General features: G+C 38.9%; 1 protein-coding gene across 1 annotated transcript in view; it reads right to left on the bottom strand.

Annotated features, from left to right (window-relative positions):
* Positions 1-9,474, bottom strand: part of CSMD1 (CUB and Sushi multiple domains 1) — a 1,810,668-nt gene that overhangs the window by 1,665,132 nt on the left and 136,062 nt on the right. The gene's annotated exons all lie outside the window — the stretch shown is intronic.

Below are 9,474 nucleotides of genomic sequence, written 5' to 3'. Positions count from 1 at the left end.
CTGTCCATGGTGTTACCCTCTGAGTAATACTCAAGCTGCCAGAGGTATCACTTTCTCTCCTGTGGAGAGGTGAGATGGGACACAGACGTGCACTCTCCTGCTGCTTCCGTGTGTGAGTGCAGAGGGACTCAGCACGCTGCAGAGGTGTTACTCTCTCTGCCTCTGGACAAAGGATGATTGGCTTGGTTATGTCCTGGAGCAGCAGCACTGGCTGGATACACAAAAAGAAAGACACAGTCCAGCTCCTGTGAACACAGGGCGGGGCACACTTACAGCACCGTGTAAGCGTGAATCTTCAGAAACTTAATAGAAAGATAAGAAATAATTTACACTTACATTGTTCAGTAACTATTTTAATAATTAGTAGTGCATATTTAGCAACTAAGTGTTTATGTGAACAAGATTAAATTAGAATTATTTTTACAAGAGTTTGCTGGCAGATGAGGTAACCAAAAGCCCACCAAAGAGCCATAAGAAAATAGTTAACATCCTTTCAGAATGAAAGAGACAAGAAAAAGTATCTAGAAAATAATAAAAAACTAAGCGAAGAAAAGCATGAAAGTAAATGAATATGACAGAGTTCTGTGATAACAGTAAGTTGAACTGAAAATTCAGCATAATTCAAGACTGCTTCCCAATCTTCAACTGGCTGGGTCACTTCCATAAGAAAGGCCGTATCACTCATGGTTTAAAGAGTATTTAGATTTGTTTGTGTTCAGATATGAAGACATTTGTCCCTGCCCCCCCCATATGAAAAAAAAGTTCTAGTCTTTAAAATTAGAACAATAAGTTACTGTTACACAGTAGACACCAATCAAATGGTAATTGTTATTATTTTTGTCTGTAGGTAATTTGAGATTTTTTCCCTTAACTCTCAGGTGTATGTACCTTCACATTGGAACTGTCTTTCCTCAAGCTTTATTTTCCTAATGCAGAAAAAACAGTCAGTCTGCAACAATTATTGGGGCGTCTCTTAGCTCATATGCTGTAGCTTCTAATGAGGAACAGCGGGTAGTGAAAGTTCTTTCCTAAGAATGAAAAAATACAGAATTGATACATAAGATCTGGGTTACATCAGGCAAGATGCTGAACATTCTGTGAGTCAGAGTTCCTCTCTTCTCTGTACCCAAGTCACTGTGACATTCAAGTCATGTCATAGATGCAACAATATTTTTAAAATATAAAGGATTATGATGCAGTCTCCATTAGACGTGTTGCTGAATTGAGACAAGCATGAATAGCTTGGGAACATGTACTAAGATACTCGGCTCAGTTTAAGAATCCATTAATTATGTAAACTTTATCTCAAAAATAAAATAGCTCCATCAAAGCGCACATCTGCCCCAGAAGCAAATCTAGATATTACTTCTTTAGTGTTTTCTTAGAGATTTAAGTTAGAAAAAAGTCACACTATGAGAGATTTTTGAGTTCTATTTTGACTAAAGTACATTACTTAAACATTAATTTTTACTTCAGATTGTTAATATGTTGTTTAGGATACTGGATACTGCATCCTTATTTAAAGGTGAATTATGTTTGTAATTTCCCCTTTATAATCATATATTTTTTCCAATTTTACTATCAGGTGTATCCAGATTAAGCAGAATGATTTTGAAGTATTTCTTCTCTTTCTATTGTCTATAAGATTTGGCATGATCTGTTTCTTGTAATTATCTTTTATTTATAAATATTAGTTGTCTATTTTTTGAGACTTTGGGGAAAAAGTAAGAAGAAGTTAATTGATGACTCTATACAGAACCTCAAAGTCAAAACATTCTATAATAGACATACTCTTATTTGAGAATAAGAGTAATTTGTTACTTTCTTTGCATTACTATTATTATTATTGCTTAATACTTCCTTGCAGCAATCATCTGATTTCTTTTCTGAATGTATTTATCTTCATTCGTTCTTTATGAGGTTTTGTTTCTAGTCCTTATCTTAAACACTGTTGTTGTTAAATTTTAAGCCTTTTTGATTTTGTGAAGGCAAAAAGTGGAAACCTAGTAAACACATGTATATGTTAAAATAATAAATAAATAAATAAATCTCACACTATGCAATCATATCATAATTTTCCCATGTATTAGCCACATTCTTCCTACAGTATGAAATGTAGCCATACACAAATGTAACCCCCGGCACCCCTGAAATGCCCCGGTCATCAGGGCTGTGCCAACAGTCCGTCCTGTTCAGGTCAGTTTACTTAATCAAACAGGGATTTGCGTGTTGAAAGAGAACATGGTGACTTAAACTTTGAAGCAAGAGCCCAATCAGTCAGAACTGAATGCCAAGCTGAAGGAATCATCTTGCTGTAACAATGCCAGGACTCTCCAGCAATGGAGGAGGGGCCACTGACCAAGAGCAACAAATTCAGAATCGTAGACCCTGAGCCTGTGACACTGCCCCACCTGCTCCCGCTGAAGCTTCTCACTGCTGGAAACGTGGAGAATCACATTTGCTTGCTCAGTTTATTTTAAAATAACCAGGTGGAATAAAACTTCTCAGAAATACCTGGTAAAATCACAAGTACTGCACATGACAGTGTCTCGTGGTGTTGTCATGATGGTGACCCCTGTCGGGCCCTCCACCTCTCCCTGCTCCCTTCATTTCCTTTCTGGCAGGGTGAAAATTCCAGAGACAGTCTTTGCTTCCACTTTCTCCTTCTTTAAACATTGCCATCCTCCAAACTTAGTTAACATGCCAACGCATTTTAGGAGAATAAAATAAACTGTGGGTGACTTTTGGCAGTTTGCGACTTATTTTCATCAGAACATTTTCCCAAACTGGAGGATATGATTACAGTTCTTGCCGTATCACAAGCTAGATACCATCATGCCATCAGGCCCACTGCAGTCCTTCAACCTGTAGGCCTGTGTTTAGGGAGGAGAAGATGTCCAATGCTTTATTCATCCTCAACTAACTCAATTAGTTTGGTTTTAAAAATAGATTTTATCGAGAGGATTAAAAAAAATGGAAACAATCATTTTAAGTGGATGGTAACTGAGAGGAGATACTTTTGATTTACATGGGCTGAGACATTACGAGGCAATTCACCTGATGTGTTGTAACAAACTTGTAGGAAAGGGAGGCATTAGAAAAACTAAGATTGGGCACCTGTAGCTCAAAGGAGTAGGGCACCAGCCCTATATGCCAGAGGTTCAAACCCAGCCCAGGCCAAAAACTGCAAAAAAAAAAAAAAAAAAAGAAAGAAAGAAAGAAAAATTAAGATCATTCATTTTGCATCTTGGGACTTTTCTGAACTTAAATACAATTCCAGGATTGTCTGGGTAGATTCTTTGGGTTTCTAGCTACAAGATCATGCCGTCAGTGAAGAGTGAGTCTGGCCTCCTCTTTCCTGATTCGCATTCCCTTTATTTCTCTCTCTTGCCTGATGCTCTGTCTAGGACTCCCAGCGCTATGTTGAACGGAAGTGGTGACAGAGGGCATCCTGGTCTGGTTCCAGTTCTTAGGGGAAGATGGTTTCAACTCTCCCCCCATTTGCTATGATGCTGGCTGTGGGTTTATGATATACAGCTTGTATAATTCTTCTATGCCTGGTTTGTTGATAGTTTCTATCACAGAAGTGCACTGGGCTTCCTTGATTGTTTTTCCGGCATCGACTGAGATGATTCCTACAGTCTTTGTTTTTTCTCTTGTTAATGTGTTGAGTACAACCTCTATGGAGGACAGTAGCCCTACCACTCAATCTGGCAATCCCACTGCTGGGCATCAAAAAGTCTTTTCATCAACAAGCCAGGGCAGTGCCTGTGGCTCAGGGAGTAGGACGCTGGTTCCACATACTGAGGGAGGCGGGTTTGAACCTAGCCCCAGCCAAAACTGCAACAACAACAACAAAACACCAAACATTGAATTCCAATGTTTGCTGTAGCACAATTAATAACTGCAAAGATGTGGAATCAACCCAAGTGTCCATCAGTACATGAGTGTTTTAACAAAATGCAGTATATGTATACACGGAGTACTACTCAGCCATAAAAAGAGGTGAATTAATACCTTTTGTAATAAGCAGAATGGACCTGGAGACCATTCTCCTAAGTAAAGTGTCTCAAGACTAGAAAAAAACAAACATCACTTGTACTCACCATTAAATCAGAGCTAACCGGTGAGGACAAGAGCACACAGGGGAGTAAAACACAGGGAAATGCACCTGGGGAAATGGGGGTGGGGAGAGCAAGGAGAGAAAAGCTGCCCAACGGGGCCACGGACGCTTTAGGGGAGGGGGTGCAGCTACAGCCAGGACTCCAGCATTACAAAAGGGGTCCATGTCACCTAAACCATTTCCACCCTTATGACTGTGAAATTAGAAAGTGAAAAGAAAAATTAAGAACAAATTTATTTCTGACAATGCTCAAAACGTGAAAAAGGAAAGCTATATGAAAGACTTTCTCTGCAGTTTTCATTTAAAATATAATCAACCATATAAATATTGCCTGCATCTGAAAGCTTTCTGAAGGATAATTTACCATCTGTATAGATAACATAGTGTTAACCTCTGGTCGTAGCATCAGATCTTTCCAGAATATATTCCTAAATTGGACGGAATTTTCCCCCTTCCATAATTTCCTCCTCCTCCTATCACTTGTCCCTCCCACTGCATATTACATTCATTCTAGAAACACACTGCACAACTTCTGTGACTAATATATTGTTGTGGTAATTAATTTATTTCAACTTTGTCTCGATGATACTGTCCAGCAACCATTTGGGGATCCAGTAATTAATTTTATTTCACCGTATCCCGCTGTTACTCCATCACTGTGTCTGTGAAATGCATTTTTGTTGCCCTGTCCACTGAATTTATTTTAAGTGATTTCTTGATAAAGCATGATATGCTGGTGTCAGATGGAGGTCATCAAATACGTTATGTAGCACTCACAGGATTTCTGCTTCATAACAGAGCGATTTAACCCTAGGCTCTTACTGGGTTTAATCCAAATGTCTAAAATTTTAATTGTCTGCATTCCCTGTATTTTCAAATATTGAAACACTTGGAATGAAATAAAGGTATATTTTAATTCCTTTCTCCAAATTTTAGTTTATTTGATGACTTACAATTATTTTTGAAAAAACAATTTAAATTTACACTTCTCTGCTTTTGTGAATTTGAGTTTGAAAACTAGTTCTTTTTACTGAATGACTTGACATATTTAATAATATATTTTATATATTCCAAAAATGTTGGCTTTAGGGATCATCACCTTACATAGCTTCCCAAATGCAGAAGGAAAGGTATGGGGCAACGATTAGGGCATGACTCTGTGTTTACCCTGATGACGCTATCACCTGAACGAATTACTTAAATACTTCTAACTTTAGTTTGCTCCTCACTGGTAAACCAACTGAGGATTACACAGAATCATGGGCATGAAACTGTTTGCAATGCATCTAACCCTGGGAAAGCCAAGTCCTAGCCCTCCGTGGCAGCTGCAAACCTGCACAGAGTTGGGCCCAGTCCACACAGAGAGGACAAAATATGTACTGAAACCTCTACCTGCATGTCACACAGCAAGTGCCAATCTTCAGAGAACAGTACCGATGATGCTGAGAAGAATAATCCTGCATGACGAGGACTAATACGATGGCACATGGACACTACCAAGGTGAGGTGAGGGGAGGCGAAAGGTCTGACCAGTGCGGTGCTGGTGGGGCGTGTGTCGTGTGAGCCTCTGTGTCAGTCTCAGGGAGCTCTTCAGGTGGGAAAGAAGCTAGTAGATAAGGCAGAGGACACTCAAGGTGATAAAAGGAAGGGTTAGAATTTAGTTGAACTTTGAAAGTTATGTAGAATCTTTCCATGTGAAGAATCAGAAAAGTGCATTCCAAGCAGAGACTATACCCAAATGCACACACATGCACACATGTCACACACATACAGACACATGTGCACACATGCACACACACATGTACACACAGGTCACACACAGACAGACATACACACATGCACACATATGCACACACATGTACACACGTACACACAGGTCACACACATACAGACATACACACATGCACATACATGTACACACATGCACACACATACACACATGTACACACGTACACACAGGTCACACACATACAGATATAGACACATGCACACATGTACACACATATATACATACATGCACACACATACACACATGCACACACATGTACACACATACACACAGGTCACACACATACAGACATACACACATGCACACACGTATACACATGTCACACACATACAGACATACATACATGCACACATGTACACACATGCACATGCATGTGCACACACACGTAGACACGTACACACATGTCACACACATACATACACACATGCACCCACGTACACACATGCACACACATCACACATGTACACACATGCAGACACATGCACACTCAGACATGTGTGCACACATACACACATGTACACACATAATGCACAGACATGTACACACACATGCACACATGCACACACATGTACACACACATACGCACACATGCACACACATGCACACTCATACAGACATGTGTGCACACACATGTAAGAAAATAGGGAAACACAACTGATGCCTGAAGATATGTGTATTTTGGACCAGAGAAGTTTATAAATCCTCTACTTACAATATTTATTGGTATCTAGAGGAGCAGCGGAAGAGGGCTAGTGATGTAAAAAGTATATAGATAAAGTAAAGATAACTTTTTCTTGAGATAGTAATGATTAAATATAACTCTTATCCTTATTTGGATTGAGGTAGATAGTGGATAAAAACCCAAATTATACGCCATGTTTTTATATAATGTGGAGGATAATTAAGTCCCCAAGACTTATAAGCTAATGTGGTTCTAGGTAAAAACAATTACATAATTAAAGAAGAAAATGTTTCTTGTTTTAAGTTATAAAATAATTTTTAAATAGAGTGACCGCAATTGAGATTAAGGGAATGAAAATGGCTCAATTAATAGTTATACCATGGAAATGGTATCAAACAAAGCAGTCTTCTTAATTTGAAAGGAATTACTTGGTGAGATATTTGGGTTTGTGTCTATGTGCCAAATAAAAGGTGTCTCATAACAAAAGTGACAATTTCTGCTTGCACATTTTTATCCAATGAAATCACTGCACACAGGATGACATGACTTGAAATAATACCTCTGGAACTTGTCACTCAAAGTCAAAAGCTAGCAAGAGTCATAATTAGTATTTTAATGCCCTTACTTGAAATGACCAGGTATGCAGCCTGTATTTAAGAAACAATCAGTATTTGCAAGTGAAATAATGTCACTGTAATAGAGTATTGCCACGGGGTAATGGGCTGCTACTGGAACGCAAACACTAATCTAAAGCCAAGACATTTATGGGAAATGAAAATTGAAGTAATTGAAGAATTTATTTTGAAAGCCAGAGGAGCTGAGCACGAGGTAACATATTTACGATGCTTAGTTTTATTCTACTTTCTGAAGACAAGCTTCTTGGCAGTTTATTCTCTCCCCCTTTTTAATTGTCTACATGAAATAAAGAAAATACAAACCAATGTGTGTGCCTGTGGAACTCAATTTTCCACCTGAAAAAGTAGAGGAAAATAGCAAAAGGAGCAGAGACTTTAACTTTTTTTTTGAGATAGTCTCATTATGTCACCCTCAGTAGAGTGCTGTGGTGTCACAGCTCACAGCAACCTCTAACTTGTGGGCTTAAGTGATTCTCTTCCCTCAGCCTCCCAAGTACCTGGACTATAGGTGCCCGCCACAAGGCCCAGCTATTTTTGGTTGTAGTTGTCATTGTTGTTTGGCAGGCCCAGGCTGGGTTCAAACCCGGCAGCCCTGGTGCATGTGGCTGGCACCCTAACTGGGGGCTGAGCCAATTTTAACATTTTTAAAGAGGTGTAATCCATCCCTAAAATGTAGTACACGCTTATTGTAAGTAATTGGATGGGTTTGGAAATACATGTACACCAGGACACCACAACCACAGTCCAAATGATTCCTCCTATACAAACCCTCTTCCTTGTTCAAAGAGCACTTTCCTGAGAGCACATACCCTTTGAACAGATTCTTCAGTGTGCAATTTGCTGTTGTCACCTCCAGGCGTGATGTCCCACATTCAATGTCTAGAATTTGCACGACTGAAACTTTATGCTCGTTGGATGACCTCTACCCCTATTCTTCCTTTCTCAACCCCTAGCAACTATAATTCCATGTGTTTCTTTAATGTGTTTATTATAGATAACTCATACAAGTAGGATCAAAAACCATACGGAACAAAACACAAAAGTCAAGTAGTATAACATCAAATGAAAGGTGGAGCAAAGGAAATGATCAAGACAGAAAATGCAACCAACAGAACTGGAAAAAATATTTTCAAACCATATATCTGAAAAGGGGCTAGTATCTAAGATATACAAGAAGCTCCTGCAACTCAACAGCAAAAAGAAAAAAAAAAGAAAAGAAAAGCCAATTAAAAAATGGGTAAAAAACTGGAATAGAGATTTCTCCAAAGTTGACATACAAATGGCCAACATGTATATGAAAAGCATCAGTAAAATTCAACTCCAAAGCACGATGAGAGCTCACCTCACGTTTCTTAGGATGGCTATATGGCTATTATTAAAAAGTAGACAGGATAAGTGTGGAGTAAATAGGGCCTTTCTACACTTTTGTTGGGAATTGCAGAAAACAGTATAGAAGTTTGTCAAAGCATTACAGACAGAATTACCATACAGTTCCAAAATCTCAATTGTGGGTATATATCAAGGGAGTTGAGATCAGAATCTTGCAGAGATACTAGCATCTCAGTGTTTGCATTATTCACCAAGGCCCGCGCATGGAAGCATTTTACATCCCCATGGACGGATGAATGGGTATATGTAATAAAACACTGCTCAGCTTTTAAAAAGAAGGGAATCCTTCCATTTGCGTCAACATGAATGAACCTGAAGGGTGTTATGCAAAGTGAAATAAGGTGGTCACAGCACAGTGCCATTTTTTAGTTTTTTACGACTTTGGTGGCAGAGTAAGAGGGAGACTTGCTCTAGGCGCCTTCTCCTTATTTGTTTGGCTATAGTTTTCTTTCTGGTTCATTCCGGGCTTCTTTCCTTGTCTCCACCTTTGATGACCATCATGCCCCATAACCAATTTGAGAAACAGCTCTGTTTTAAACAGGCAGCTTGGGCTTCCGCTGCTGCAGTGAAGTGTGCATTTTATGTATGTTGTGAAATCTTACAACTCTGTGACCTACAAGTTACTAGTTTACAGGTTTTTAAAAAACTTCAAGAGTGTACATAACTTGTTCCCAAATCCAAGAGCATACCCAGGACCGGCTTGGTACTGACCCTTTTTTCCTTCTTTTTGTTAAATGATAGCTGTGTACATTAATGCAAACATGGGGTACAGTGTAGTGTTTTCATATACAATTTGAAATATTTTCATCAAACTGGTTAACATAGACTTTGTGTCATTTACTTAGTTATTGTGTTA

Source organism: Otolemur garnettii, unplaced genomic scaffold, assembly GCF_000181295.1.
Source record: "Otolemur garnettii isolate 467f Iridium unplaced genomic scaffold, OtoGar3 scaffold00114, whole genome shotgun sequence".
NCBI classification, from domain to species: domain Eukaryota; kingdom Metazoa; phylum Chordata; class Mammalia; order Primates; family Galagidae; genus Otolemur; species Otolemur garnettii.
The sequence above is the reverse complement of the archived record's forward strand: the minus strand, read 5'-3'. Positions and strand labels throughout refer to the sequence as shown.